The 19,024-nt window shown below is 41.8% G+C and overlaps 1 protein-coding gene across 2 annotated transcripts in view; it reads left to right on the top strand.

Annotated features, from left to right (window-relative positions):
* The first annotated feature begins 210 nt into the window (after positions 1-210).
* The window catches only part of AMIGO2 (adhesion molecule with Ig like domain 2), a 30,599-nt gene continuing 11,785 nt past the window's right edge, over positions 211-19,024 (top strand). The window contains exons 1-2 of one of the 2 annotated variants that reach the window (XM_088676664.1): positions 281-490; positions 4,961-5,004. The gene's annotated coding sequence lies outside the window, so the exon portion shown is untranslated. Of the gene's footprint in view, positions 491-4,960; positions 5,005-19,024 lie in introns of both variants that reach the window. The other variant, XM_035128480.3, reaches the window with a different exon arrangement.

Raw genomic sequence — 19,024 nt, 5'->3', positions numbered from 1 at the left:
CGAACGATTCTGCGCCTGGAGTTCGCCCCTGGCATTGCGCTGCCGCTAAGGATTCGGCCCTTGGCAAGCCAACCCAGGCGCGAGAATCGAAACGCTCCCGCCACTGCGAGCTCTCCGGCAGCTTCACCGACGCGCTCTGTCGCCAGGGCCGTTCGCGCTGGTTCGAGCCCGGCTCGCTCGGCCAATCGCGAGGCTCCCGACTCCGGAGAGCCAATCCGCTTCGGATAGGTGGGCGGAGGCGACGGAGCGGGTGCGCAGGGGATGCCTTGTGCGCGCTTAGATTGCTCGCTCGCTTGCCGCCGCCGCCGCCTGCCCTGCCGCCGCCTCCTTGCTCCCTCCTGCGGATCTCGAAAACTTCCAGCGCACTCCGGGAAAAGGAGCATGCACGGCGGGAGGAGGCGCAGCGCGAAAGCCCAGGCCCCTGGTCCCACGCCGGATCTCCGCAGCTCTTTGCCATGAAGCACTGGCTCCCGCACCTTCAGGATCAGAGGTAAGCTTGGCCGAAGGGGTGGTCCTTTGGAGGGTCCTTCGTGCTGCGCTTTCGCCGTCCAGACGTAACACTGCTCAGGGTGCTTTGACCCGGGAGGGAGGGCAGGGAGTTTTCGGAGTCTCGTTCACCCTTTAAACACGCGCACGCCCTAAGGATTATGCGCGCGATCCTACACACGATTACTCGGAAGCAATCCGCCCTCTGTTCCAGAGGGATTTACGTCGAAGAGTTGGGCATCGCGGTGTAAATCTTACGCGGGGAGATCCGTCGCGTCAGGGTAGGCTTCGTAACGTGCGAAATTATGAATGGAATGGGATTCTGACGGGAGTGGAGTGAAATGAAATGCCAGGGGAGAGACAGAGAAGCGACGTATTGGCAAACTCTGGAGATAGGTTTTTGTTTGGGGGGTGGCGTGGCGATTATTTTGAGATTTATTCAGTGTCCCCTATACATGACAACGTTCCAGAAAATAATGGCCATATATTAGAACGTCGAGGCTCCACGGTTCCGTAAAATCCCTTTGCTGTTGAAACTTTGATATTCAACTGTGGCGACAAGGAAAGCCTCTGGCACCAGATTTCTAAAAATGAAGTTAGGGTGGGGGATAGAAAGAGTAGAATGCGGGGTTGAAAAGGAAGGGGCAAAATGGTAAGGAGAGGAAGCGGAGGTGCGTTACAGTTCAAGGGGAGTTGATACAGCAAACGGCAGATCCCTACTTGCCCCAAAGAGAAAGATGGGGGCAGCTGGGGTAGATTTCCGTGGGCCTTTAAGAGCAGCACATTTTCAGGCGCCAAGACAGAAAACATAAAAAAGGGAAACGAATTGCAGGCGGAGGCAAATCTCAGTAGGGAGCTGCAAACCTGGCTAGGTAATTGGGAAGACATGCATTCCCTACAGCAATATGTTGGGAGAAGGCGGGATGTCGAAATTGCATGGAGGTGGGTTAATAATCAGACTCGGTAAAGAAGGAGGTGAGTCAGATGCTGGCTGGGACAGGTGGGATTAAGTTTAGGTAACAGTGAGCAGTATGTAGGTTGTAACCCAATGGTACTGTAGGCCCCAGGCAAAATGGAAGAAGGGAAAATGTGCAAGGAAGTAATGATTACAAATGCCAAAAATGACCCTTTATTTATATAGTCCCTTTTTATTTATGTAAACAGGAGTCTATTATAATCAGAAAAACGGGGGATATATATGTTGGTATAAAACTGGTGGGGTTGCAATTATTAGTGTTTACATCTGTCCCTCTCCCTTATCATTCACATAAAAGTGATTAGGAGAGATGCCGATAATATAGATGCAAACTTCTGCAAAGTCTTTTGCGTACAATCAAAGAGTACCTGAATTTTGTTTCCTTTGCTTTGAGCATACCCACAGAAAGCAAAGGAGTGGCTAATGTAAGTCCATTGAATTCAGTAGGTCTTCTGAGGTCTACTTCTGAGTATGACTTGGATACAACCTTTCATTTCTTTTTATTTGTGAGATACAAAGCAATTATTTCAAAGTAAAATATGGCTGCAAGCTTTTTTGGAATTTGCTTGGTAGATTTATCAGTTAACACCACAGTCCCAAGTAGACACCTTTCCTTAGAAGTAGGTCCCATCGATTGCTGTGGACCTTCAAGTAAGGATGCTCAAACTGCAGCCTATAGTTTGAGTTTCAGATTAAAATTCATCCCCCAGCTGATTGGTAAGGGCTGATGTGGAAGAGCAAATGACTGGGCAGGTTGTACAGATGGACCCTCTCCTTCCTTGTGCCAAGGTTAAGGGAGAATAATCAGATAACTTTCTTCCCATTTTTATCCAAAGCTATCAGACATTTTGTGCCTTGGAATGAAACCATTATGGCCTTTCTTCTAGCAATAAGAACAACAAGCAATTGAGTCAGTTGAAATCAATGTCACTATCTTTGCTTAGACCTAGATCAACTGGAATCCTGCAGGGAACATTTTGTACCCTGGTTCAAGTGTTATGGGAAATAGCATATGAAAGACAATATTCCCTTCAAACAAGGGGTGGTAGCTTTTCTTTTATCCAGCTGTTGAGTAACTTATATGCAGGGGAGCAAGTAGAAGGAACTTTCCTCATAAAGGCTCTGTATTTAAATGCAGTTGATTAATTGATTAAAATCCATGTGATTAATCAACTTGTAATTGCTTGGCAAACACTGCATTAAATAGATATCAAGATTCCTACCCGGGAATCAAAACATAGTTCAGATTCTTGTGGTTTAGCACATTTTTCTATGTGACTGGATATCAGCCACTTGGGTTTATTTTTGCATCAGGCAGGGATGATCAAATCAGTAACTATATCAAATGCAGTGGATTGCCACAATTTGAAAACTAGGGAGGTTATCCCCCCCCCCCCGTAACATGCTGAACCATGCTTGTTATCCTATATTATTATCATAACTGAATATACAAAGCTCCATTAGGACCTTAACATTCGTCCTGATCAGCATGGAGACATATGCATATAAAATTCCTTCAGGAACAGCAAACCATTCTTTTTGCTAAATACTTCAAATCAAACAAAACATTAAGTTCAAAATAATGCACAGCAATCAAATACATTCTCACAGAGTCAATGTATGTGTGTAATTTCAAATAATGTATTCCTTAGCAAAGCATGATTAAGAGATTCTGTACGCATAGGATGGGTGAATAGAGAACAAGAAACCTCGTAATCCAACCAGTTAAGCAGTTTAAGGGAGAGAGATTTCAGCAAGTGCTTAATACTCCTGTGGAAATCAATGAATTAATATCAAATTTTGGCTGGGTAATTCTCAAACTTGATAATGTATCCCAAAGATTTGCTTATCATTGTTGCTGGCATCTGGTTAATTTCTAAATTGGTTACATTGTTTTTTTGGAACATGTCCCAAAGAGGAAATAGCATTTCTGGTGAGGCCTGTATAGGGTACGTAATTATTCTTCTCTTTCCTTTTTTTAAAAACAACATTAGACATAATTACAAGAGCAGGATGGTTTCCTTTTGTTAAAACCATTGAATCCATACTTTCTTTAACTTTTCTCTTACTTCCCACGGATTTGTCAAATCATGTCTATTGGTAGGGAAATCTGCAACCCATCAATACCTTCCAGTAGTTTAATTAATTTGCCTTTCTGCTTTTTATCACAAAATACTTGTGCTGTCTAAAATGCCCATTTTATTCATATCTGCCTTTATTTTGGTGTTTATTTAATAAACACATTGGTCACTTTTCAGCAAAAACAGCTCTCTCAAAGTGACTTACAGAGAAGAAAATATGTAATTATTACTCATATCCATCAACATTACTACAAAGTTGGACTTGGTTCAAAACCAGGAGCCTGAGTTGGAATGGCTGACTGTTAAAGAATCAGATGGAAATCTTTCTATTTTATTTTTCTACGAGGACTTGCAAAGGCACAGAGAATATCTTCGTAAGAAATGCATCACTGTTTTTGCCTTAGTATTGTCTGAAAATGATACGAAACTCTTCTGGCTGGCTGCCTAAGGCAGCTATGGGTAGTCAACATGGTGCCTTCTAGATATTTGACTCTAGATCAGGCATCCCCAAACTTCAGCCCTCCAGATGTTTTGGACTACAATTCCCATCATCCCTGACCACTGGTCCTGTTAGCTAGGGATCATAGGAGTTGTAGGCCAAAACATCTGGAGGGCCGCAGTTTGGGGATGCTTGCTCTAGATGGTCCGATCAGCTCTAGCCAGCAAAGCCAATGGACAGGGAACATGGAAGTTGTAGTGCGCCTGGAGGGTGTGGCATCAGCTATCCTTGCCTTAAGCTGTTGGAAGCCTCTCTTTTGAACTTCATTTATATTGGGGGTGGAGAAGCTGTAGTGCTGATCAGTCATCCCTGATCAGTCGCCATGGTGGCTGATGAGAGTTCAATGACATCTGGAGGACCACAGCTTCCCCATCCACGATCTAACCATATGCTTCTCTTTTAAAGTTCAACTGCAGAAAAAGCTTAGCAACAATTTCAAGTGACAGTTAAATAGAATAGCTTTATCATAGCTGTCCTGTCCTACATTTCTGATGTATTCTTTTTTTCAGGGAGGGGAGACCCTGGGTATTTGAAGCAGAACATAAGTGGCATAAAGAATTTCAGTGCAATTCTTGCTATTGAAAGCCTGCTGTTCTAAACTACTATGTTGTCTTCAGCCACAAATGACTTTCCATATGTAGACACCAGGGGGACTACCAGTGATGGCAGACTTGGGCAGCTGGCTCCAAGGATGCAGGGTGTTTCTTGGGGACACAACCAACCAACCAACCAACAGCCAGCAACTGTTACAGCCGTTTCTCATGAATCATTGCCACCCGTATTTGTCTTGTCTCAAGATGTATGGCCTCAGAAATGTTTTGTACATCCCATGTTGAGTAGGACCCCCCCCCCCCCCCGTTATACCCAGGACTTTTTTCCAGCCGGAACTCACCAGAACTCATTTCTGGCACCTTTCAGGTGGGCACCATTGCCATTACAAGAGAACAAGGAAGGCGTTCATGGTGAGTTCTGGCACCTCTTTTTCTATAAAAATAGCACTGGCTATGCCTGTTACATTCCAAGGTACATGACATAAAGCAATGTAACTGGTATAGCAGTACCACACAGGAGTGGTGATCGAGGGACACTACTCTGGCCACATTCATACCATGTTGTTGTTGTTGTTGTTTAGTCGTTTAGTCGTGTCCGACTCTTCGTGACCCCATGGACCATAGCACGCCAGGCACTCCTGTCTTGCACTGCCTCCCGCAGTTTGGTCAAACTCATGTTCATAGCTTCGAGAACACTGTCCGGCCATCTTGTCCTCTGCCGTCCCCTTCTCCTAGTGCCCTCAATCTTTCCCAACATCAGGGTCTTTTCCAAGGATTCTTCTCTTCTCATGAGGTGGCCAAAGTATTGGAGCCTCAGCTTCACGATCTGTCCTTCCAGTGAGCACTCAGGGCTGATTTCCTTAAGAATGGATAGGTTTGATCTTCTTGCAGTCCATGGGACTCTCAAGAGTCTCCTCCAGCACCATAATTCAAAAGCATCAATTCTTCGGCGATCAGCCTTCTTTATGGTCCATTACAACCATTTCAATACATGAATCTAGACTCAGGCATTGATGGAATAGGGTGGTCATAAAACCATTTGGGAACTTGCCCACTTGTCCTCTCCCTCTTTAAGCTGAATAATTACAATGATGTTGGCTGGTTTTCCTCAGCCTGGCACCCTCCAGATACTTTGGACTATGTACATGCCTGTTTGTTAGGATCAGTAGGTAAGGTTCTCTTTGTGTTCTCTGCTCTGAATGATGTGAGCAGTGTAGCGACCCATGAAAGGGTCATTTTGGTGGGGCCCCATTGTGGTGGTCTCCCCACTGAAGTGCACCTTGCCTCCACAACATACCCTGTTTCTCCGAAAATAAGACGTAGCCATAAAATAAGCCGTAGCAGGATTTTTAAGCAGTCAAGGAATATAAACCATCCCCGAAAATAAGACATAGTGATAGGCGCAGCAGCAATGCCGGCTGTGGCAGGAGGAGGAGGAAAAAAATAAGACATCCCCTGAAAATAAGGCATAGTGGGGGGTTTTGAGGAAAAATAAATATAAGACGGTGTCTTATTTTTGGAGAAACACGGTATTTGCTGTGACAGGTGAGGATGTCTCTCTCCTGCCAGCCTTCTAGAGGTGAGTTCTTCTAGAAATCTTCACCCTCCATTTTAAGTAAGATGCTGCTATTATAATAGTTATGAATGAGGTGTATCCAACTTATTTTGACTCAGAGTAGATCCATTTGAATTAATGGACCCAAATGAGTAATGTCAGTAGATTTCAATGAGTCTACTCTGGGTATGTCTAACACCAGAGACAAACCTAAGCATTTTATTTGAATTTGGCTTTAATAATTGTATTCTATATTTTGTTGCTTTGTGACTGTTGTGGGAGAATGGGTGATTATATATATAAAGGTAAAGGTAAAGGGGCCCCTGACCATCAGGTCCAGTTGTGTCCGACTCTGGGGTTGTGGCACTCATCTCGCTCTATAGGCCGAGGGAGCTGGCGTTTGTCCGCAGACAGCTTCCGGGTCATGTGGCCAGCATGACAAAGCTGCTTCTGGCGAACCAGAGCAGCACACGGAAACGCCGTTTACCTTCCCGCTGTAGTGGTACCTATTTATCTACTTGCACTTTGATGTGCTTTCGAACTGCTAGGTGGGCAGGAGCTGGGACCGAGCAATGGGAGCTTACCCCGTTGCAGGGATTCGAACCATCGACCTTCTGATCAGCAAGCCCTAGACTCTGTGGTTTAACCCACAGCGCCACCTGGGTCCCTATGATTATATATTAAAAATACCTTAATAAATAAACCTCGCATTGACCAAGCTGGCTGGGGCAGATGGGTGCTGGAGTCCCACAACATCTGCAGAGCACCAGACTGGAGAAGGCTGGGGTGCATTACATGGTCTGACTTTTAACATTATGGGATTTCAACGTCATCACAATTTGGAGGTTTGTCAGCATTGTGGATTTAGTTGCAGCTGCTGTGTCTCAAGAAAGTAGGATTGCAGAATAAATCCCCCCAAAGAAATCTTCTAATCAACCCAGCAATATTGAGATTATTGTCTGAAGGAGGAAAAGTAGGCCTGGGGAAATTGAACCCATGTAAGAATTCTGCGATTTCTCCAGAATATGAGTTTTTCTCTGAAAATGTCATTACAATACTAACAGGCTTTAAAATAGTGCCAAAAACTTGAAAGCCCCTTCCTAAAGCATTGTTTCCATCTGTGAAGAGGATTTTGGAATAGAAATGGCCACACAGCTTGAAAAGGATGAATGGAGGATAATCTCCATTTTTCTGGGTGTCCAATAGAGACAGAAACCTTATAGAGAGCGCAGAAGCTGCAGCATTCAGCTCCTTGTGTTTTGAAACTCAAAACCTGCATCTCACAGTCTCTGTGTGTAGATAAAACCATACAGGGGGTTTTCTCCTGAGATTTTCTCCTCAACAGTCATTAGCAGAGTTGCTTATGATTGACTGTGAAGGATCAGTCTGTGTTTTTGGTTTTGTTCTTATAACTCAGAGGATAACAGAACATAGGAACTAGAATAAAACTATAGCAGCACTCTTGGTTAAAGAGTGGTGTTTTTTGTGCTTTTAAAAAGAGAATGCCTTAAATAATAAACCAGTGAAGTAGTTTGTGCCCTAGATAGGTGTTTTTCACATTTGAAATCCAGAACTTGTTTTCCACAGCTTGATTTGTAAGAATCAACCCAAAGCTTGATTCCTAAAAATCCAGGGGCTGCTTCTGCTTGACAGTTTAGCACAGGCATCCTCAAACTTCGGCCCTCCAGATGTTTTGGACTACAATTCCCATCTTCCCCGACCACTGGTCCTGTTAGCTAGGGATCATGGGAGTTGTAGGCCAAAACATCTGGCGGGCCACAGTTTGGGGATGCCTGGTTTAGCAAGACAAACTGGTCCCAGGTTGACCCAGTAGCAAATCGACAACCAATGCAAATCTCTGAGCACAGGTCTTATATGCTGACAAGACCTCACTCCTGTCACAGGTAGGTAGCCATGTTGGTCTGATGTAGTCGAAACAAAATAAAAAAATTCCTTCCAGCAGCACCTTAAAGACCAACTAAGTTTTTTATTTTGGTATGAGCTTTCGTGTGCATGCACACTTCTTCAGATACACTGAAATAGAAGTCCCCAGATGCTCATATGTAGAGAAAGGGTGGGGAGGGGTATCACTCAGAAGGGTTGTGGAAATGGGTGATTGACTGACTGATAGCTGTTGACGACTGTAAATGACTGCAAATGGTCTTGCATGAAAAAGCAAGGGGGGAGATGTCTGAAGATCGCTTTATCATGTATAATGAGATAAGAATCCAACGTCTCTGTTCAAACCAGGTCTTTCCATGGTTTTAAGCTTGGTGATAAGCTGCAATTCAGCAACTTCTCTTTCCAGTCTATTTCTGAAATTATTTTGTAGTAAGACAGCTACTTTGAGATCTTGTATAGAATGTCCTGGGAGATTGAAGTGTTCTCCTGTCAGCAATTGTTCTGCAGCATTCTTCACTAACTGTAGCTTCTGGATCAAGCATGAGGCTGCATTGCATGGAGCGCATTGCAGTAATGCAGTCTTGGAAGTAACCAAGTTAAACCAGCACATGAACTACTTTGGCAAGGCTTTCCCAATCCATGAATGCCTGCAGTTGCCAAACCAGATGCAGTTGGTGACAGGCAATTCCTGGATCCAGAAGAACCCCCAAACGTCAAACCTTCTCCTTCGGGGGAATCCAGAGTAGGCAATGGACCAGTTTCTCAGACACGTGAACAACTCACCCACAGTTTCATTCTTCATTATTTTTCTGCTCCTTTCCTTTCAAATATCTTGGGGTGTTTATCTTGTTGGTGTTCAAGGTGGTGGCACAAAATGTTATTGCTTTACTCAATACAGCTATGACTCAGGAAATCTTTGGAAGTATCACAGTAAATGAGAGCAGACAAACTGTGTGTTTCATCTATTGCAAACATGAATGCTTGGTGTACTGAAAACTAGTCCTTGTTGGCATGTAAACTATGCTAAATAATTTCCCTGTGTTAGCATCACATCTCTCTGCCTCTTGCCCCCCCCCTCAATACCTGACTATGAATGCTATCTGTAACTATTTGAACCAGTGAATTAAGCAGTGTGTCAGTGCTTTGTAGATTACGGATATTTAAGGCAATGTGGAAGATCGCTTTGGTTTCTCTTCTTTTATGCAAACTTGCCCAATTGTTATAACAGAAGAGATTAGAACTGTAGAAATGGTGAGTTTTAGTTTCCTGGGTATCTCATCATCATCATCATCATCGGGGATGAATGGCAGGCATCTGGGATACTTTGGGCCCGGTAATAGATGTTTAAAATATGAGCAGGCCATTTTTATTTCTTTGACTTAAATTGTATTAAATTTAGTGCAATCAACCTCAAGCTTAGTGGTTTAGGATCAGAAGTGATCCTGGCATTTCATACTTCTTGGATTCTATGTTTATAAAATGTTTGTTGGCTTGCTGGAGCTAGCCATGTGATTGAAAAGGATGACAAGATAGCATTATGAGTTGTTGACCTTTTGTGCTTTTTTGTGTAATCGCCAGTAATGATCCCTACATCTGAATATTAAGCTTGGGTTTTCTGGTGCCTGAACATCTCTGTTGAATGAAACCAGGAGCATGCCCTTGCGGAGTTAACATACTGCAGTCAAGGAATTTGTAAAAGAGATCTGCCTGGCCTTTCATGACATTTTAGCTGAACAGACTTGAATCTGCTCCTCTATCTGGCTTTGACATAAATTCATAGTAGTATCCTTAATCACTTCCCTACAAAGCCCTGTTCCAGGATTCAGTCGTTCACTAATGCAGCGTTCGAGAAATAGCATGCTGATTCTTCCGACAAGGATTAGTGCATTCTAAACATCCTGGTGAGATTTTTTGCCCCCCTCCCAATAATACTGTCATTGTGACTGTAGAGAATTTCTGGAAAATAATTCAGTCCAAAAGTATATTTTAGTCAACCTATTGCAATAATTGGTACATTTCACATCTCCCTCCGTGACATTTCATCTTTTCCTCATTCCCAAATTATGCTTTAAATTTTCACTGTGCTTTTTATGTGTATTTTTGCTTTCACCTAAGGAAAACTGCTGGAAACCATAGGTTTCCATATACTGTACAGTATGGGACTAGGCAGCTGCTGTTTAGCTTAGTACTCATTCAGAGGAGCATTGTTTTTCCAGCCATGGTATATGAGAAAATTTTCATACACATTTTGGTAGTACTATTTTTTCCGCCAAGAACTATAGTGCAAGATTAGAAGAAGTGAGATCTGAAGGATCCACATATTACTTTATGAAGTGTCGGTCAGCTTAGTTTCACTTTAAAATGCTTATCAAATTAAATCCTCAAGTATCCCAAGCAATATCTTATTCTTCCATTTATTGGCCAACACCATATGCAATTACCCCCAAAAAAACCATCCTATATACAGCTCAAAAGTTCTTTGTTTCCTCTCTGTTGAACAGTTTTAACCCTAAATGTCAGGAATGCAAAAGAGTTGCACCTTGAACTTGACCCTAAACTTTAACAAATATAATATGTTTACAATGGCAAAGAAATCAAAATAGTTTTCTAGAAATGCTAAATTGCTGTTTGTAATGCAAGAGCAATGCATGAATTAAATTGAGTCACATCCACACCATGTGTTTAAAGCACCTAGCCTCCCCCAAAAACTCTTGGGAACTGTAATTCTTCCCCACAGAGCTACAATTCCAAACACCCTTAAACTACAGCTCCCAGGGTTTTTTTTGGGGGGGGTAGGGGGGAACCATGTGCTTTAAATGTATATTATTAATGTGAGCTCATTCTTATTTTTCCCTGGGACACAGTCAAGTAGAACAAAACAAAAAAGCAGTAACAAGGACAATGAAAACAAAGTAACTTAAATCTAGCTCATGAAGTTTAAATAGCCATATAATTGATAAACCAATGATAACATATCATCTGTTAATGAATAAACATTAAATTAAACAGTCCTTTGATAATTTCCAAGGTCCATCAACAAAAATACCAGAAAATACTTCAGATTAACAGGAAAAACAATGCATTTCCAAAACTAAATCCTGACATCAGCAACAAGTGATACCCCACCCTCCTGCTCTCTACAGCAGAAGCAGCCTTTGTAGCTGGAGTCAGTCAAGGCTCCCCTTTTCGGACCAGATCACAATAGCCCAGATAAACAGGTCTTGTGGGACTTTCAATCCGATGACACTTTGAGGGGCAGCCTTTGTAGGCCAGCCAAGCAGGGAGCAGGACTCACAGTAAAGCACCTTCAATAGCGGCTTTTGACATCCAGAACAGCCTTTTGTAGCTGGAGTCAGGCCAGGTGAAAATAAGACAGATGAGCAGGTATCCCAGGGCTCTCAATGAATTATTTCTGGCACTTTTAGGAGCAGCTTTTGCAGCTGGAGTCAGTCAAGCCCCCATCCCCTCAGACCAGGTAGAAATGGGCCAGATAAGCAAGGAGCAGGCCCCGTGGGCTCACGGGGAGATTCATTTTAAAATGTACTGTCCACTTTTCCTCTGGGCTGCATCATTTCAGGTTCCAAATGAGGGCTCACATAATTGAATGTTGCTCCCTGTAAACAGAAAAGCTTGTATGACAGGGAGCATGGTAGATTACAGTCCTGTTCACCAGCATCTAATTTTCTAGGTAGGGTTTTTTGATCTCAGTTTTCTTTGTTTACAAAGTGGGAGCTGTGTCAAGATGTTGTGATACGGAGTGTTCTTTTCAGGAATTCAGCCGCTCTTTTCCACCACCACCACCTCTTTTCTGATTTTTTTAAAATAAATATTATTGTCCCCCTACAGTTAATCAGAATTTCATGACTACTGGGCACACTCAGTACTCACTGGGTTGTTTTGAGGGTCCTCCCTCTAGGATTTCTCTTCTAGAATTTTTTTTGTACCACTACAAAACTTGGCATTCATACAGTCCTGCTGAGCTCTCTGTTGCGTGTGCGGGCGTAGCAGTGTTTTGAATGTGTATGCAATGGTGCTCACCCTCTGAACATCAGAAACAGAGCACATTATTTAGAGAGCTAATATCCAACTTTTTAAGTATATAGAATCCTTAAAGTAGCTGACCAATAAAAATAGGTAAATAGTCATAAACAGTATTTATCTTAAGGGTCAATAGGCAAAAGCTTGTGAAGCAGTACTGTAACTCCATTATTCTAGCCAATCATGGAGACTGTTCTGCTTTTAATGGGTTTCTAACGTTGGGTTAGAATCCCCTTCCTTTTTCATCAGTGATACAGTGGTACCTTGGTTTACGAACTTAATCTGTTCCGGAAGTCCAAAGTGTTCTTAAACCAAGGTGTGCTTTCCCATAGCCGCGGGGGACTCAATTTACAAATGGAACACAATCAACAGGGAGCGGAACATGTTCTGCTTCCAAGGCAAATTTCACAAACCAAAGCACCTACTTCCGGGTTTGCAGCGTTCTTAATCCAAGTTGTTCATAAACTAAGCTGTTCTTAAACCAAGGTACCATTGTACTAAGAATGGTGTTTGAATTTCCTCTTTTATATTCTGAATTGGGGGCAACCCATAATTGATGAATATTTACATTAGATTTTGTAATCTTCCATTTTCCATTTTGTGTTAATGACGTTCAGAAGCAGTTCAGAGTTTTTTTGGGTTTCTTAAATGGTTCTGGCAACATCATATATGAGAAAGCTGTTGGTTAGCAATCTTACTGGGTGCTGTTGGACTTGATGGTTGCCTCTTGGCTGACCTTATTTTTTTAGTGCTAATGTGACATTAAAATTAGATTGGAGAGATATTGCCATCCTGAAGCAATTTGATGGGACATTAGAGTAATTTCTGAATAAATAATCAGCACCATGCTATAATCTGGTTACACAGTAGGTCTGTTCTTTTCAAAAGTGGAAGATATTTTCTCCTCGGTTTAAAATTTAGAGGCAGAGAATCATTATTGCCAAGTACATGAGATAGCAAATAGAAAAAGTCATAAACCCATGTTGCCCCCTGTATTCATTGCTACTGGCAGCATACTTTTGAGAAGAGTCTTAGAGAACAGGAGTTTTCAAGGTCAGTGACAGTGGTCATCCCGCAGTTTTGAAGCAACTGATCAAATATTTTTAAATGTAAACCAATCTTCATAACCCTGAGCATTAAATGTAGCACTCATGGGACACTATTGTCTTTTGATATGTGGTTCTAGAAACTGGAGGGAAGGGTTATAAAAGGGGTGAACATCTGCTTAGATTCTCCTCATCCCTGATGGTAAGAGGGACATTTGCAAGAATTCTCTCCCCATCCTGTCCCCATTATACCTTTCACGCAAATACACCATCAGCATTTTCTACATTGGGACATCAGAGAAAACTGGGAGGAGACAATGCAAGAGGCACAGAGTGCAAATTAAGAGACACAAGTCTCTGGAATTCTGCCGTAAGGAGAAATCCTGCAAGCAAGCAGCATTTAATGCCTCCCAGTCTGACATAGAGGCTGACTTTAGGGACGTTTTTAATGTTTAACAGACCATTGTATTTTAATATTTTGTTTGGAAGCCGCCCAGAGTGGCTGGGGAATAAATAATAAATTATTTTTATTATTCTTATTATTAATATTATTATCATTTATTATCTATTGCCATACAAGTTCAAATGAAGCAAATGGGCTGCTTGCCTGAGTGATTCACACTGGAGCCTGAGAGAAAATCACAGCCTATAGGAATTTATAACCTGCAGTCCTAGGTGAGTCATCACATAGACCAGTAGAAATCAGACCTGACACCTTCAGTTTCTAGATCTGACAAGAGGATAGCCCAGGGGTCCCCAAACTAAGGCCCGGGGGCCGGATGCGGCCCAATTGCCTTCTCAATCCGGCCCGCGGACAGTCCAGGAATCAGCATGTTTTTACATGAGTAGAATGTGTCCTTTTATTTAAAATGCATTTCTGGGTTATTTGTGGGGCCTGCCTGGTATTTCTACATGAGTAGAATGTAGTCCCTTTATTTAAAATGCATCTCTGGGTTATTTGTGGGGCATAGGAATTAGTTCATTTCCCCCAAAAAATATAGTCCAGCCCCCCACAAGGTCTGAGGGACAGTGGACCGGCCCCCTGCTGAAAAAGTTTGCTGACCCCTGGGATAGCCTATTTCCTCCATCCAATTAAATGGGTGGCAGGGTGAGCTTGCCCCTAATTTTCTGCTGTAAGTCTTCATGTTCTTTGTGATTCTCAGCATCTCATTTGGGCTGCTGATTTTGTTTTTAATAATGTACCACCATGCTTGTTAGCATGTAAGGAGTGTGGTGGAGTCTCCTTCTTTGGAGGTCTTTAAGCAGAGACTTGACAGCCATATGTCAAGCCATATTTGATGGTGTTTCCTGCTTGGCAGGGGGTTGGACTGGATGGCCCTTGTGGTCTCTTCCAACTATGATTCTATGTCTTGGTGGCATGCACACCCATATGTTATTACTAAGTAACTCATTGGCTGGTGTTGGTTGCTTGTTTACTGCCACTGTGTTTGGCACACACAAACCGGAAAAGCACTGGTGTTGGGAAAAGAAAAGAAAGGATCAGCAGATCATTTGGAAAGTATGATGTGGCATACAGGTTGCTTATTAAACACTTAGAAATGTGAATACTTGGGCAAAACTAACACAGAGCAAAGCAACACTCAAAACATAATGTTTGTCACTGCATGTTTCTTAATGCAGCCAGTACCATGCTTGTTGGTAGGAGTCAATTTTTGCCTAATAAACAATCCAAATGATTAGGGCATGGTTAATTTAACTACCCATCTAAAAACTCTTCCTACCGAAGATTCATGCAGAACGGTTGTCTGGGAAATTTTCTATTTTGGTTGTAGCCAGAAACATAGAAACAGCTCAAAGTTAGCCTATCACACTGAATTGTTCCTGTTTGATTGGTAATCAAAATTTCATGAAAGCTCCATTTGAACCAAAGCCCTGAGTTTCCAAGAGCTCAGTGCCTCTTGAACTGCATAAACTGGAGGAAAATGAAGGTGGATCTCTGCTTGTTCTGTGGATAATGGCTCAGCACAGATCCTTAGTCCTCTTCTCCATTAATGCTCTCTATCTCCCATCCCCAAATGACTATCAGATTTGATGAGCTGGAGAAAAGAAAGGATTGGACGTTCCAGTCCTTCCGGTCCCCATTCCTCTTAATGTCCACCTTCACTGCCCATCTTTTCACCCATAAGTGAAACCAGACAAAGTCAATACTCCATCATGAAACTTCTGAATTAAGACCGATCAGATGTTCAATTCTGTCACCTGTAGCCTGAATCAAAATAATGGGTTTTATCCTTTGATGTGTTAATCAGCTGGCCATTGTCGGCGTGTTTGTATCTGACTGCTTCGTGAATGGTCTCTATTATTAGTTTACATACCTTTAAGCTTGAATGTAATTAACACAGTCTTGTATTCTTTGCATTTCATTCTCCTCTGACATCACTGTTTCCATTCCTCAAACCCCACACCCATGTCGGCGATACTTCATGCCAGAATGAATTTGTTAAGTCTTTGATATGTCGTGAGACTCTTGGTGGTTTTTACTGAGAACTAATGGAGCCTGCATCTGAATTGCCCTAATTTGGATTCAGTTTTTCCCTAAGTTTAGTGCAGAGGCAGCCAATATGGTGTCTCACATTGGGCTACAAATCCTGTTGGCCATGTTGACTGGGGCTGCTGGAAGATGTAGTTCATCAACATCAAGAGGGCACTTCATTGACTACTCCTTGTCTAGCCAGTGTTGTAATGTTAGAAGACCCATCTTTTGCCTAGGATCTTAAACAGGTGTTTGAGAATTTACCACATGTTCATAATTTGAGTTTCTGTGATGCCGAATTTACCTTAACTTGGTGCAGAATTACAAAAGTGTTATACCAAGTTCTGAAAGTCCTGCTTCGTAGTTGGATTACTGGCAACCTCAAAAGGTATTATGTACTCTCCATTAGTATTTCAGAGTGGCATGTTAATACTCTAATATCCCAACGTAGAGTGCAGGACAAAGCAGGCCTCTGTCATAGAATTCGCAGTCGAAACAATCGTTTTGGGTGCCTTTTTTTAACAAAAGCCAACAGCGCTGCAAGTAGACTATTTAAAGGGGATAAGAAATTCTCCCATCTCTTCCACAAAGCAGGATGGTCCAGTACCAACCTTTCCCAGATCTTTCTAATCCATTGTGCCAGAAAAAGAAAAGAGGCGCATGACAGATCTCTCCGGGTGAATGTTTCATTCGCTTCAGCACTGTGAGGAAGAGAACACCCACACAGCCCTTCCTGGTTATACAGCATAATAAAAGCCCAAATATTATTTTACTTGTATTTAATTTAACTAGAACACCAAGTCCAAATATTCTTTGAATTTTACAATGTTTGTAAAAGGTAGTAATAAAACAGAATCTGTTGTTAGGCTTTAATCACTGCCACCCCTCTCTGTGTGGATGTGGGTGTGAATAATCCTTCAATTTCTTATAATAAAGGAGCCATTGTTTGAGTGACAGGAATGATGAGGATGAGGATGATGATTATTATTATTAAATGTTTGGTTGTAACACTTACAGTAAAAAGGTAAAGTAAAGGTACCCGTGACCATTACGTCCAGTCGCGGATGACTCTGGGGTTGCGGCGCTCATCTCACTTTACTGGCCAAGGGAGCCAGCATTTATCCACAGACAGTTTTTCCGGGTCATGTGGCCAGCATGACTAAGCCGCTTCTGGCGAAACCAGAGCAGTGCACGGAAACGTCATTTACCTTCCTGCCAGAGTGGTACCTATTTATCTACTTGCACTTTCACGTGTTTTCGAACTGCTAGGTTGGCAGGAGCTGGGACCGAGCAACGGGAGCTCACCCCGTCGCAGGGATTCAAACCGCCAACCTTCCGATCAGCAAGCCCTAGGCTCTGTGGTTTAGACCACAGTGCCACCCGCGTCCCAACACTTACAGTATTTGTTCTAAAAGTCCCATAATAAGAGAATTGTTTGCTGCAGGTGGGTTTGCATCCATATCATTTTATTAAAAAAGGAAGAACTCCTGATGCGCATTTGGGTCATCTAGTTCTTTCCAACAACACAGTGAAAATAAGCCATAATATTCCTGATTCTTTTACAATACAACTAAAAAAATGTCTTTGATCAGGAGGGGGAGAGAGTATCCTAGCAAGAGACCTTTCTATCCTATTTCATAAAATTGATACCCTGCTGGATTATAGAAAACCTCAAAGTTGTTTACAAAAAGATAAAACAATAAAATCTAGTGAGTCTTCTGTGAGTCTAACAACTAAAATTGCCATTTTTTTATTTTCTCCCCCTCCCACTTATTTCATATTAGGGCACAGAAGAAATCACCCTTATATTTAGACCAAACACATTTTTCTTTATTACCCATGTAGAAAATTCAAAACACATGGGGAAGCAATATATATTTGTTGTTATTTCCCATTTGAAGGAGATTTGAAATGGGGAAAATACAGAATTTTGGAGTTTGGGGAAAAATGTACAAATGTAAGACTGGCATTTTGATCCTTTCTTAAAATGTCCCCAAGCTCTATTGGATTTGAACATTTTAATTAGAAGTACATTTCTGATTGTTTATTTTGCTAAAAAAGTCAACATTATTTCAAATTATTTAAAAGCAATTCCCAAGAACACAAGCATTTCAATTGTTGTGGCTTCCAGTGTCAAGATTATGAACATTAAAAGAATGTAATTTGAACAAATATAGTTGTATTTTTTTAATAATAATTTTATTGATTTTAATATAAACAAAACAAGACAAAACATAATATATATACTCCATCCTTCTTCCCTCCCTCCAAATATAGTTGAAATATAGTTGAAATGAAGAGGGAAGCTTGGATTTTTACTATAACGTAACTTTTGTTAGTGGGAAGCCATTCAAACTATGAACAGAAAAGTTTCCAAACCAGAGCTTCAACTGCTGCCATTTTTTAGACTTGTTTTCACTGAATTTGGTACTGCTTTTTCATAAACTCTCTACGGTCATGGGCTGTATGCTCCTGGATACCAGTCTGTGGGAAGCGGTGGCAGGAGATGGATATTGCACTCATGTCCTACTTGAGGGGAATGATTATGTTCTTAATCTTGTTTTGGGTTCTGAGGACCTCTTGAGAATCTGCAGGCTTTGGGCTGAACTGATGTGATATTGATTGCGTGGATGCAATAGTGTGCCTGTTTGTTTGTTTTTGCAGTGGTTTTATGTGCCTCCCTTCAACTGCACAGAGACTTCACTTGAATATCTTCCTTCCGTGTTAGACAAGGGGGATATAGGGGGGAATGGCACAGTCATTCTTTTTATCAAGCGAGTACCACTCGTGGCGATGAGTAAACAAGAACTTTGCTATGCACCTGTAATATGGAAACAGTAGTGACCCATGTCACAGGATAGTCTTGACTTGAGGATAAGCCCATGAGAATTATAAATACAGCTGAAACATACTAGATACAGAATGAAACTTAGAGTGGTGAATGGCACTATTTAGCGGGAAGAAACTCCAATTAAAATACTTGTTGTTACATATTTTTACATGGCTGTTTATTTGTATACATTTTAGAATTTTTATATGTGCATGTTTTATGATCACCAAACTAGGCAAAGTAGTAAAAGTGGACTGAAACTTCAGTAAAAAAACTTGATTATGCTGGAATTGGTCATTGGAACCCGAATGATCTGGCATGAATGGATCAGCAAGTTTTGGGCACTCAAAGTTAGTTTGTTACAGTAAAAGAATGCTATTTGCAAATGTATACTGTCTGGTTCAGAATTTCCACAAGGTGCAGAGTAACAGTGTTACCTAATCAGGAGGTATCTTCTGCTTATGATGCAAGTTGCTAGGCAATGGAGACGAAGAAGAAATAACCAGGCTGTTCTGTGTTGGTGCTTCATAATAATAAGTCACTTAGCAGTGCAGGCATATTTAAGG

This window comes from Zootoca vivipara, chromosome 9 (assembly GCF_965207765.1).
Source record: "Zootoca vivipara chromosome 9, rZooViv2.hap1.1, whole genome shotgun sequence".
NCBI lineage: Eukaryota > Metazoa > Chordata > Lepidosauria > Squamata > Lacertidae > Zootoca > Zootoca vivipara.
Note: the sequence above shows the minus strand (reverse complement) of the source record. Positions and strands in the feature narration are given on the sequence as shown.